At 40.2% G+C, this 13,906-nt stretch overlaps 1 long non-coding RNA gene across 1 annotated transcript; it reads left to right on the forward strand.

The window, feature by feature from the left end:
• Window positions 1–4,452: 4,452 nt before the first annotated feature.
• Window positions 4,453–12,283, forward strand: LOC140120560 (uncharacterized). Its single transcript, XR_011853872.1, has 2 exons — window positions 4,453–4,562; window positions 11,870–12,283. It is a non-coding gene; the product is annotated as an uncharacterized lncRNA (long non-coding RNA).
• Window positions 12,284–13,906: the final 1,623 nt, after the last annotated feature.

A 13,906-nucleotide genomic window follows, 5' to 3' on the forward strand; every position in this document is an offset into this window, starting at 1 on the left:
CCCATTGAAGTCATCCTGGGGTGGACAGTTTTTCACCTATGTGTTTCAAGAAGGAAGCTGAGAGTTGTGCAAATATGACAACTAGAATGGTACTATGACTACAAAATTTGATAGTTGGATAGCACTAGGATAGAGATCCGGCCAAATTCTGATCAAAATTGTGCATTTTTAGCAACTGGAATTAGACTGACTAGCTAGTTCTAGCTTTGAACATTTGCCTTAATTTTATGTGGTGCAATTTACACCAAAACCCTATGCCCAACAAGACCAAAGAACGACTGTTCTCTAAGTGAACAAAAAACAGGAAGCAAACTACTCCGTTCTTTATGTAGTGGTCAGACCAAATCAGCGGCAGTGTTTGTTCATTACAAACGATTAAAACTGTCTCCTTCCTATTCTCTGTTAATCAGTATCAAAGTGCATCTGATTTGTAGAAGTACTGGGTTTTAGATTCTCAAAAATACAATATTGAACAAAATTTTTGCCCATGATCCCGTCCGCACACTGTCGACAGACGTCAGCGGGTGTAGTCTGCTGCAGAATCTTCTGCTCCCAGGCAGAACACAGCTATAGAGAGAAGGTTTCTGCCTTCTCTTTTCTTCACTGCATAGCACTGAAGTAGTTAATACAGGAGCTGGCGACACTGGGCTCCTTAATTGCCGGGTCTGCAGAGGTTAATTAAAACTGCTGGGTCTGATCAGGCCCAATAATGCTCTGATAAGACATCAGCCCGATAGGGGGTCCTTTTCCCCTCTAGCTCGGGCTCTCATACAAAAAACTTTTTAGTTAAAAAATGTATTTAAATATTTTTTTTAAAATGTGTAAAGTAGGGGAGGCTCTAGTCCCTAAAAGAAATATTAGCTTTTTAAAAACAGTCTTGAAGAAATCTATATCAACCTAAATAATTAGTGGTTCCCTCACTGAATAAGCTTCAGGCACATTTTCAAATGTTGGCTGCCTGTAACGACAAACTGGCCCACATTACTATTTTGTAATGTAATCACTAGAGAATTTATATTGGTGAACAGTATGTCCTTTCTAAAACCAAACTTCAGTAGAATAATTATGTAATGGGGTTGTGGCCAGATTAGGAGACATTAAACTCAGCTAATAATAATAATAATAATAATAATAATAATAACAATAATAATAGCTAGCAACAGTATCTTAAAATAATTCAATCCAGTCCTGTTATTCTGCTGTCCACTCCATCTCCCAAACATTTCTTATCACAGCTTCCGATTCCTGCTGTGTACTGTGAATGATGTGCACTATTATACTGTGCAATATGGGGTACACTCATCACTGGCGACAATGGTAGTCATTTACTAAGGGCTCGAATCGCGTTTTTCCTGCGGGTTACCCAAATTTTTCCATTTTGCCCCGATTTTCCCTGAATTGCCCTGGGATTTTGGCGCACCCGATCGGATTGTGGCGCATCGGCGCCGGCATGCAAGTGACAGAAAATGGGGGGGCGTGGCCGTAAGAAAACCTGATGGATTCAGAAAAAACGGCGTATTTTTTTTAAAAAAAGGGTCGTTTGACACGTGCTTACCTGCACCCAGCGTAGCTTGGTGAACTCCTACGGACTTCAGCGCAGCAGCGACACCTGGTGGACATTGGGCGCACTACCTTAGTGAAGACCCGAATGCTCCACATAGAACGCGCCTCTGGATCGCGAATGGACCGGGTAAGTAAATCTGCCCCAATGTTTAGAATTTTTCACTTTTGGACTCTGTATCTCACCATCCACTACAGCTTTGAATATGAGACTATTATAATTTTTTGGACAATAATGATGGCAAGCTTTGACTATACAACATGTTATATAAACAGTGGTGGCCAAAAGTATTGGCACCCCTGCAATTCTGTCAGATAATACTCATTTTCTTCCATAAAATGATTGCAATCACATGTTCTTTGGTATTAATATCTGCATTGATTTTGCTTGCAATGAAAAAACACAAAAGAGTATTAAAAAAAAGTCAAATCTTTGATCATTTTACACAAAACTCCAAAATTGGGCCTGGACAAAAGTATTGGCACCCTCAGCCTAATACTTGATAGCACAACCTTTAGACAAAATAACTGCGAACAACCGCTTCCAGTAACCAACATTGAGTTTCTTACAATGCTCTGCTGGAATTTTAGACCATTCTTCTTCGACAAACTGTTCCAGGTCCCTGAGATTTGAAGGGTGCCTTCTCCAAACTCATATGAGATCTTTCCACAGGTGTTCTGTGGGATTCAGGCCTGGACCTGGCACATTTTCTAGTGCTTTTTTTAGTGTGTTTTGGATCAGTGTCCTGCTGGAAGACCCATGACCTCTGAGGGAGACCCAACTTTCTCACACTGGGACCTACATTATCCTGCAAAATTTGTTGATAATCTTCAGACTTCATAATGCCATGCACACGGTCAAACAGTCCAGTTCCAGAGGCAGCAAAGCAACCCCAAAACATCAGGGATGCTCCGCCATGCTTGACTTTAGAGACCATATTCTTTTCTTTAAAGGCCGCTTTTTCTTTCCTGTAAACTCTTTGTTGATGCCTTTTGCCTCATCTGACCAGAGAACATTCTCCCAAAATATTTTAGGTTTTCTCAGGTAAGTTTTGGGAAACTCCAGTCTGGCTTTTTTTATGTTTCTGTGTAAGAAGTGGGGTCTTCCTCGGTATCCTACCATACAGTCCCTAGTCATTCTGACGAAGACGGATAGTACGGGATGACACTGTTGTACCCTCGGACTGCAGCGCAGCTTGAACTTGTTTGGATGTTAGTCGAGGTTCTTTATCCACCATCGAAACAATCTTGCGTTGAAATCTCTCGTCAATCTTCCTTTTCCTTCCACTAGGGAGGTTAGCCACAGTGCCATTGGCTTTACACTTCTTAATGACACTACACACAGTGGACACAGGAACATTCAGGTCTTTGGAGATGGACTTGCAGCCATAAGATTTCTCATGCTTCCTCACAATTTTGATTCTCAAGTCCTAAGACATTTCTTTGGTCTTCTTTCTTTTATCCATGCTCAATGTGGTACACATAAGGGCACAGGACAGAGGTTGAGTCAACTTTTATCCCTTTCAACTGGCTGCAAGGGTGATTTAGTTATTGCTACCAACTTTTAGGTGCCACAGGTAAGTTACAGGTGCTGTTAATTACACAAATTAGAGAAGCATCACATGATTTTTCAAACACTTATGGCCACCCCATTTTTATGTTTGGTTTGGAATTATATCCAATTTGGCTTTTTGACAATTCTTTTTGTAGTTTTCCATTGAAGACAAATTAAATGAAGATAATAATACCAAAGAATTTCTGATTGCAATCATTTTTTGGAAAAAACTATTATATTAGTATTATATTAGTATTATCTGACAGAATTGCAGGGGTGCTAATACTTTTGGCCACCACTGTAGCATATTAGCTATGCAGATTCCTGTCATGTAACTGGATTGTTGCTGTTTTGTTCCTGATGACGGAACAGTTTTTTCTTCATCTATACTGCAAATTAAAACCTGTTCTCACATTACTTAATGGTTCAGTGTGTTATTAGGTGGAAGGCAGGGTCACTGTTTCAGCATCGAGGAGCACCCATGAAGAAGTACAAAGGGCGCAATAAAAAATGGAGCAGTATTGGGATGTTAGAAAAGAAATATGTGGAAGGCACATAATTTCTGTGAATTCATCAGACCATACATAGGATTGACTATATGGGTTGGAGGTAGGGACACAAAAGGAGAGGTAAATTATCCAGGAATGGAGTTTGGAGATTGACTTATGAAGTAAAGAAGTAAATAAGAAGTCCATAAGTGGAGGGAGGTGGTGAGGGTACAATGTGTGGTGCAGAGGACAGAATAGTAGGAAAGGTTATCTAGAGGCAGCAAACATGTACGTAAGACCAAGGAAAATATAGAGCCATGAACATTGACTGATAGCTCTGAAAGGAGGAGATGGGGTCAAATCTGGTTTGCAATGGTATATTAATTTAAACTTTTGCTGGTCGGTTTCCATTTTACTGAAAACATCCACCTATTAACCTTTGAAACAGACTGTGAGCCTACGCCGCCGTCCTCTTTCATGTCTTAAAGTGGAATGTAGTCACATGCACAGATCAATCTGTGACAGTGCTGTCAACTCTTTTAGGACACAAATATATTTGCTAATTCTGTCACGCATGTAAAAGCAAAGTATGCTGTTGTATTTTTCTTTCTGTTAGTCAACAAGATAAGAATGCCATCTCAAGGACACAGGATTTCTGTGAACTACTGGAGGCAGAATTTAATTAGAATAACTCAAGAGACTCGTGATTTGTAAAAACAGACACAGCAAAATTATATAAGTATTGTTCTCTTTAAACCAGGAATGTTGCACTATCAGTCCTGGCGTACACAACACAGACACACACAAGGTTATTGCCAATAGGTTGCCCCCATTTTCTCTATGTTTTATGGATTTTCCTGCACTGTATGAAGCTGGACCCAGCGTGTGTTTCTATGTTGTGGACTTGGAGCGAAGTTGTCCGTGCTCCAACACGCCAGACATCACTGCATAGCCTCCAGGTGAGCTGACTCTCCCTCTTCGTGGCACATTTTCGCCTTGTTTAGTCGTGTACATTTTGGAGTCTTGCTGATTTGAATTAATGAATATGGAGAGGTATGATAAAATGGGGGCAACCTGCCGGCCATAACCTTGTGTGTATCTGTGGGCCTAACATGTTCATTTGTCTCTTAAAAACTTTTAAAAGATTAAATACATTTTCTAGGTTTTATGGATTTTCCTGGACTGTTGTATGAAGCTGAACCCAGCGTGTGTTTATACCTTATTCAAACTCTTACATTACTCACAAAAAGCTAAATGTCCTGTGGACTAAATTTTAGGATGAACCTAAAATCCACATTTTGAATACAAATGTCCAACTGTTTAAAGTTTCATTAATTTTGCACTTGCTGTTCTCTATCGAAGACCTTAACAGCAAAATTCAGAACATGCATTTGATCCATGAATTGTCCAACAAATATACTGACTCAATTAGAATAGGTATTTAAAGAGAACCTTTTTCATAGCTAGTGATATGTTCCATCGGAGGCCTTTTAATTAAATAATACCTTTCTTTTAGCTAAAAATTGTTATCTTTCCTGGCGTACAGGGATATCCTGAGCATGGGGGCATGTTCTCCTGTCCTAATTCACTTCTACTCCTCCACATGCCTCCCTCTCACCATTCAGCACATCATGTCATGTCATGACATGTCATGTCATGTGACATCCCATCCTCACTCACTTCTACTCCTCCACATGCCCTATGCATCCTTTGCACCATACAACACTTCATTTAATGTAACCAGGGTGTTATCATCTAAGGTCCTTTACCCAATTACTTTTGCCAAATGTACCCCATGTATGTATCTGATCACAGAAAATCACAGCATGCTTCCATGGAGGCATGGTAAGGAGTAGAAGTCCATGGAGGCATGCTGTGATTTCATGTCATCAGATACAAACATGGGGTAGATTTTTCAAAGGTTAGTGTCCATAAGACCTCAGATGATATCACCTTTGTCACATTAAATGACTTGTTGAATGGGAAAAAGGATGCATAGAGCGTGTGGAGGAGTAGAAGTGAGTGAGGATGGGAGGGGAGCAGGAAATGCCGCCTCTGAGCCGTTGTTCGATTTCAACTGTTGCAATTGTTATATACTGATTATGGCATATGCGAATTCTAGAATACAATTTGATTGTGTGTTTGAATCACAATTGTGTCGCGGTTGCTTTTTGTCCAACACATTAAAGAAATGTGCACCTTGGTAGTGCTTATTTATAGTTTGCATAGTCTAGACACATTTATGTCTAGAATCCAATAAAATTGTTTCACAATTGCTTAAAGCAAAGTGAACGAAGAAAATAAAAGGTGCAACTCTTTGCACATCCTGAAAACAGACCAGATTAACTAACAGCCTGCAACACTATTACATATATTTACACCCACATTTATTAAAGTGTTTTCTGTCTGACTTTGCACTGAAAAGAACATGCAAACTACTTGCACATGTATTTATGAAGTGTTTGCACCAGTATTGTGTCCGCAGTGCCAAAAAATTCTCTACATAAAGGGGTGCTCTAGCACAGAGTCAGACTGTGAACCACATTTATAACTGCAACTCAACAGTCTGTGTACCAAAAAATGTTTGAATCAAGCAGCTTTGGTACAGCTCGTGGTGTTAATTATTGTGACAGTGAAGCAACATGTTACCCGGAAGTGGTAGTTTCCTCTCCTGGGTTTTGTATAAAAGCATTGTTCCTCCGCCAACACAATAGTCACGATTAAGGACGTTAATTCGCCTGAAACGCGTTAACGTTTTATGGATCTGTACATGTAATGCTGGATGCTTTGAATATGCGCTAATAAAGAACAAATTATATTCACCACGAACTGGACCAAAGTATACCGAACACAAAGATGGACCAGGCTGGAGGTGAACAGGGGAGGATGGTGATCTGGATTTTCCTTCTTGTTACATACAAAAATAAAGTTGCACCAGATTAATGAAGATCATGCACCAGAATTTAATAATCTGGCGCACTCTGCACATTAGTGAGGCTCATAGTGCAGTTTGTACTACTTTTGATACATGTGGACTAAAGTGACGCAACTTGCACAAAGAAAGTGCATACTGCACTAAAGCAGATTGCACCAGTTTTCATATATCTGTGCAATTTCATTTTTGTTTCTCTCCTGGCAGTGTATTTCAGGCAGAGTAAGGCTCTGGGGTATCAGTTCTTATTATGGCCCTGATGTCACCAACACAGGAGCACATTCCATCTTTTCCCATATGGGTCATACTGTATGTGTTGTCATCTCCTTGACATTTGAAGAGGTCATTCACAGCCTAGGTATTAGAAAAGCAGCATGGTATAGTGCCCTGTATAAGAAAAATAGTATGAATATATAAAAATAAGATTTATATAATTATAACTGAGGCATTGAAATAAAAATGTCAAATTATTGAAAGGACTTTAGATGATAGAGAGAATTTAACATTTCAGAGAGGATGTGGTGGATTCACTCTTACAATATTACATGTACTTAGTCCGGAGACTAGATATCACAAATACAGCAAATTCTAATTTGGTAATTTGGTCAGCAAGGCACTTTACAATTTTAACCATATCCAAAAATGCTGGCCAGAATATTAGTAATATCATATAACATAATAAAATAATTATATCAGTGTATATAAACACATCTCAGATGTTGTAGAACCTCATAATTCATAACTCATTAGCTGATTAAGAACCTAATCATACAACCATCAAATGGTTCAGTGACCCTTAAAATATACCTCAGTTGATGTTGCGTGTGGAATTGTCATGTGCATGGCAGTTGTTGGAGACCTCATAACAAACACCAGAGCTGCTGCAAATCATAAAAAATACACAACAGATACTGCTTAGTGGGGCGGGAAGAGGAGTAGACAGAGGGAGGAAATCACCTAGGGTGCCACCTCAACTCTGCTTATGGGGGGTGCAGGTTGGCAGGGGCTGATGAGTCTCTTCTGCTCAGTCCCATGCTGCACGCCCAGCCCCTCTCTTCATGTGGCTGCATCTTTGTATACAGCTGGGGTGTTGACCACCCCTCTTCCAGCTACAAGAGACCCACCCCCAGCATGTGCTGCTTAGCAGCATGGAAAATAGGAAACAGAAGGTAAGTGAGTCCCTTGGGGGTTATTTTAAGTGAGGGGGAGCTTGTGTATTGTCAATGAGGGGGAATTGTGTTAGTGGGGGAGGTGTGAGCTTGGATGTTTTTAGTGGGGAAGGATTGTGTGTTGTCAGGGAAGGGGAGTTTTGATGCTGTTGATGGGGTGTGTGTGGTCAATGAGGGGGAGCTTGGATGCAGAAGGATCAAGTGCTCAGCAGGATATCATATAGTTATTTTACCAAATCTAGAGCTGCATACATCTATGCTTACCCTTTAATACTATATATATTATAGCAAAGAAGACTGCTGCACAGCACAGGGACAGATGAACTCAAAAGAATACTTTATTCCAACCAAATGCAACGTTTTGGTCACATTGGGATCTTTGTTGAGCATCTGTACATAGTCCAATAACTACATTTAAATAGTGTCTCCACATACTGACATCATTTCCTACAAAGTTGCATCATAAAAAACATCAAAACTAGTGTTTACATCATAGATTCATTAGTACATAGTGATGTATTTACATGTGTCCACATCCCAAATAAATAATATGTTAGAAGTAACATCTACAACACAATTGCTCAGGTATATCCAAATGAACAGTGATCACATGATTCATGGTAACCGAGCAGCAGAGATCACATGACAGAGATCCCATAATTCATGGGAACCAAGTATACATAGTATTATTAGATCTATATGATCCACGGTAGTACAAAGAGCTGTATTCCCTGAAAAATATCAACATATCCCTTAAAGAAAAAAATCTAATTGAAAGCAACTTAATTGCTTAATTGCAATCCCCACATATGTGGTTGATCAGCTGGAGTGCCGGCTTCTGTGTGTATTACCCAGGAACGCATGTGCGATTACTATGGAGTCTGTGGGAGAGACACGGTTGCAGCTGTCAACTACGCTGTATACGGAGGAGATTGCTAGAGTGAGACAACAGCTAAGTATATGAAATAAACTAAAGAAGTATTACTTAAGAGCTCATAGCAGCTAATGTTAGGTAATGTTGATTGATGGATAATGAAGGGGAATTATGAAGGGACCAAGTAAAACAATATAATCAAATAGACATATATGTAGTATCAAAATATTATTGTCCTTACAGATAAATATCCACCATGCCCTCAGTTACACACCCTTACCCCATAGAAGATGGTATCCATAGTGGACTCCTGGGAAACATCCCTGGTGTTCTCTAATGGTATCCAAGTATAATCAGGGAATGTATGTGGACTAGGGTACATCCAATACTGTCCACTTGTAAACTGAAATAACATAAACCGTGACCTGTGTCAATGGTCAACAGGTCAAATACAGACCATCGTCCATAACACAGAGTTGTCACCACATGCAGCAATATAATGTGGATATTGTGTTATTGGACTTTGCAAAGGCATTTGACACTGTCCCTCATAGATGCCTGATGGGTAAAATAAAATCTATTGGTTTGGAAGGAATCATTTGGAATTGGATTGAAAACTGGCTGACGGATCGTATCCAGAGAGTTGTGGTCAATGATTCCTACTCAGAATGATCACCAGTATTAAGTGGAGTACCCCAGGGTTCTGTGCTTGGCCCACTACTGTTTAATTTATTTATTAATGATATAGAGGTAGGAATTGATAGCACTGTGTCTATTTTTGCAAATGACACCAAACTGTGTAGTGTAATACAGTCTATGGAGGATGTTCATAGGCTGCAGGGTGACTTGGACAAACTAAGTGTTTGGTCATCCACTTGGCAAACGAGGTTCAGTGTGGATAAATGAAAGGTTATGCATTTGGTGGCTAATAATCCACAAGCAACATATGTCCTTAGTGGAGTAAATCTGGGAGAGTCCTGTGTTGAGAACCACCTGAGTGTATTAGATCATAAATTAAATAACAGCATGCAATGTCAATCAGCTGCCTCTAAATCCAGCAAGATCTTGTCATGTATGAAAAGTGGTATGGTACTCTTGGGATAGGGATGTAATGTTACTACTGTATGAGGCATTGGTTTGGCCCCACCTGGAATATGTCGTCCAGTTCTGGACACCGATCCATAAAAAGGATGCCGTGGAGTGATCTGTGGAAAAGACTTGCTCAAAATATGCAAGTATCATCTCAAAATCCTAGCAACCTGTGAACTAGTGCTGGAATAAGACACAAAGGGGGATATTTATCATACGCTGGTGCTCGTGCGCCAGCGTATGATAGCCCCGCCGCTGCAAATTCACAGCCCGATACATGAAGAGGCTTCTGCCTCTTGATATATCGGGCTGCCAGCCGCGCAGCGTTTTTCCTACGGCAGGCAGGGCCTGGCGTAGAAAAAACCGCTACCGGCGACTTTTCACGTATGAAAAGTCGCCGGCAGCAGCGAGTGCGCAGGCGCGGGGACAGTGACGCCCCGCGCCAGCCCACTCCAGTCCGGCCGCGCCCCCCGCTCGGCCGGCCGCGCCCCCCCTTCACGCCCCACTGGCGTGAAGGTGGCGGATTGTGAAAAATAATCGCAAAAGCTAGCAATAAGCTAGCATTTGCGATTATTTCAGGGCCTCTGCGCCACTGGCGGTGCGCAGAGGCCCTGATAAATATCCCCCAAAAGGTAAACGTCTTTGTTTGGTTTTCAAGGTTTTTTGTTTTAAAAGGGCAGACCTGTCCTGCTGTAGTACTCTCTGTTTTGTCTTTGTTAGTAAATTGTGTGGATAACCACAGTTTACAAATTTCTGACAAAGATTTAATGCGATCGGAAACGTTACATTTCATTTGAATAATGCACTATTTTTGAGTCCCTGTGCTGTGGTCTTCTTTGCTATTATTGGATCCATAAGAACCCCTGACTCGGGCTGACGGACTGCTGGCACTCTCCACAACGATCAGTCTTTCTTTGACATTGTGTATGCTGTCTTTGATTTCTGTATGAATATTAGCAACATCTAGCTACTTACCTAGTGACTGACTTATTCTGTGTTTTTAATGAGCAGATTTCCCTATTATAAGCATGAATTGTGTGCTATTTTTCTCATTTTATGAAAAAAGGTGAAGTTTTAATAATGCTCTGATATAGACAATTTTGTGCTGTCAAAGGGCAGATTTAGTAATACTGTATGTTTAGCCATGGTGCGACAAACCATGTCTGCTCATCTCTACTTATGATGGATCGGAAAGGTAGCACTAGCTGCTGAGGTAATGAACACTTGTGACATTAACCGATAATAAAAAGGTTTTGGTATCCAATATGTAGCATCCAATCTTTAGCCTCTTTATCTTTGGGTCATATGTGACTATGACTATATTGCAATACTTTTAGTATACAAATTGTAGTATAGAGGTCATAGCTTTGCTATAATTTATGTAATATATATATTTTATATATATTATTATATTATATTATTATATTAAATATATATAATTTATGTTATATTTTAATGTTGCTTCTCCAATGTTTGATAACTGAAAACTAAGTCAATAGGGATATTTATCATACAGCCGGCCGTGCCCTCCGCTCTCCGGCCGCTCTCCGGCCACATGTCATATGTGAAAAGTCGCGTTTTTTCCTATGCCAGGCCCTCTTCGTTTTTTTCTACGCCAGGCCCTCTTGATGTATCGGACTGCGAACATGCAGCGGCGGGGCTATCATACACTGGCGCACTATGGGGCAGATTTACTTACCCGGTCCATTCGCGATCCAGCGGCGCGTTCTCTGCGCTGGATTTGGGTCCACCCGGGATTTATTAAGGTAGTTCCTCCACTGTCCACCAGGTGGCGCTGCTGCGCTGAAGAGCATCGGAACGCACTGGAATACACTAAGCCGGGCCGAGTGAAGGTAAGTGCAACACATTTTTTTTTTAAATGCGGCGGAATTTCCGAATCTGCCGGGTTTTTGTTCGGCCACGCGCCCCAATTTCCGTCGTGTGCATGCCGGCGCCGATGCGCCACAATCCGATCGCGTGCGCCAAAATCCCGGTGCAATTCAGGGAAGATCGGTGCAAATCGGAAATATTCGGGTAACACGTTGGGAAAACGCGAATCGGGCCCTTAGTAAATTACCCCCTATGTGTCTGGTATTAGGATATAGTTTATATGACTTACATGTAGATTTCTTTAAAAACATAAAGGGAATCCATAATACAACAGGTTACTCTTTATAATGAATGTTATTGCTCTTTCACCAGAGTCTTCAGCTAAGATGGAGAAGAGAAATTTACCATGTAATTCCAGTCCTAATAAGAGGTGATCAGTACAGCATCAATTTTCGGCAATGTACCATGAAGCAATTGTGTGTATACAATATTCCAGCCTGGCTTTCAGAGAATCCACCTGCTCATCATGACCCTACACATCATTTTCCTCTAGTGATTAATGGGAACTGATATTACTCAGGCCAAGTGTCCCAGACAGCTACTCAAATACTGGCCTCCTATCAGGACATGTAATTTAGTAGCAAGCAATACTGCAATGTGAAAACTGCATCAATATAGGATTCGGAGCAGCGGTCACATTGCTCTGTTAAATCCAAAATGAGCTGATGAAGGTTTTATATTCAGAAAATGTCTTACAGCTTTAAGATTAAACTGGGTCAAATTGTATTCTGTAAATTTAATTTAGTTTAATATCACAGGAGTTCACATATAGAGTATATGGGGGTGGAAAATACAAGCAGAAGTCGTGCAGAATCAGTAAAATCCACGCCTTCCTCAGGTTTTTAATCTACCGCTGTGATGTACAGTCATTTCAATTTACCATGTCAATTTAATGTAAGGCAAAAAAATTCTAGAAGTATCACTAGAGTTATAAGACTACATGCATATGAACATGGCTGATTTTCACATGTCAGTAAGAATAGGCCTGTATTTTCGATTCATAAATAGAAAAACTTCATGCTACAATTTTTTGTGAACCACACACTGTACAGAGCTCAAAAATAAGACTGTATGGACTGTATGCATGTAGCCATAGATTAGTATGAGCCCTTTGGACAGTCCCTCACTTAAAACTACTCAGCCTTACAAACTGCTTAAAAAAATTTTTCGTAGCAAAAGCTTTTTAGTTTTTTTTATGACCAAAAGCTGCTCTCTAAAAATGCAGGAGATTCCCTCCTTCTCATAGTATTCTGTTAAATCTCTCAACAGCCTATTAGCCCATACAGAGGAAGACACAGATGTAAAAGATACAACATTCACTAATCAGTAGGAAGTGCACAGGCCTTTGCTTTGAATGACTTTAGCACATTAGCAGCCGCAGAACATCACTAGTCTCTTACACTAGTAACACAATTCTGTGACTGTTGTGGTTTTCATGGCAATAACTTTGTCACCAAGGATTTTGCAGAGGAACCACATGGTTCTTCTACACACTTGAATTCACTCTGCCATGGGAGCTCCAACTTCTGCTGCGGGAAACATGCCCCAAACCATGACACTTCCTCCACTGTGGACCACTTCTCCTCTCTCCACACAGAGGGCAGTTTCGCCTTTTGATTCTTTTTGCTAATGAGAGGTTTGGTCACTGCAGAGTGAACTTTCAGTCTAAATGCTCTTAAACATCAAGACACTGTATGATAAGACAGATCCTTACCCTGTTCAGTGCTAAATTGGTGAGCAATTTCAGTGCTTAACTGATTTATGATGTAGTAAAATTGCAATACTTTAGAAATCATAGACTTGGAACAACCAATTTCTCTTGCTTGGGCTGATATGGTCTCCCATTTGGCCTCCCCCTGAGAACTTGCTGCCAATGGTTTCAGTCACTTTGCAACGGCACACCATTTTTTAAGGTCAGTGAAAACTGTAAAGTTAGGCTGCCAGTTAAATAGGGTTTGTCAAACAATTAAGTAAATTAGCACCAGGTATTCTGTAATTTTGATCAATGTTAAAATACTGCTATTTTACACAGGTTAAGATATATTTACATAGGACTACATAATGACCTTGATATTTAGGAAATTGTGTGTTGTTCTCTAATTTTAATATCCAGTGTATATATATATATACTGTAGATAGAGACATATGGCTATATATGCAGTACATATACAGTACACAGTATTACAAAGAGAAAAATGGCAGCACTCCAAGATTCCATCCAAAACTGTGTACTTTTATTCAAGAGACCACTTGAGAAAACTTGAGAAAAACTCCAGACCTCAGGAAATGAAAAATTCACTTGAATAAAAGTACACAGTTTTGGATGGAATCTTAGAGTGCTGTCATTTT

The sequence above is a fragment of the Engystomops pustulosus genome, chromosome 3 (assembly GCF_040894005.1).
Source record: "Engystomops pustulosus chromosome 3, aEngPut4.maternal, whole genome shotgun sequence".
Taxonomy (NCBI): Eukaryota; Metazoa; Chordata; class Amphibia; order Anura; family Leptodactylidae; genus Engystomops; species Engystomops pustulosus.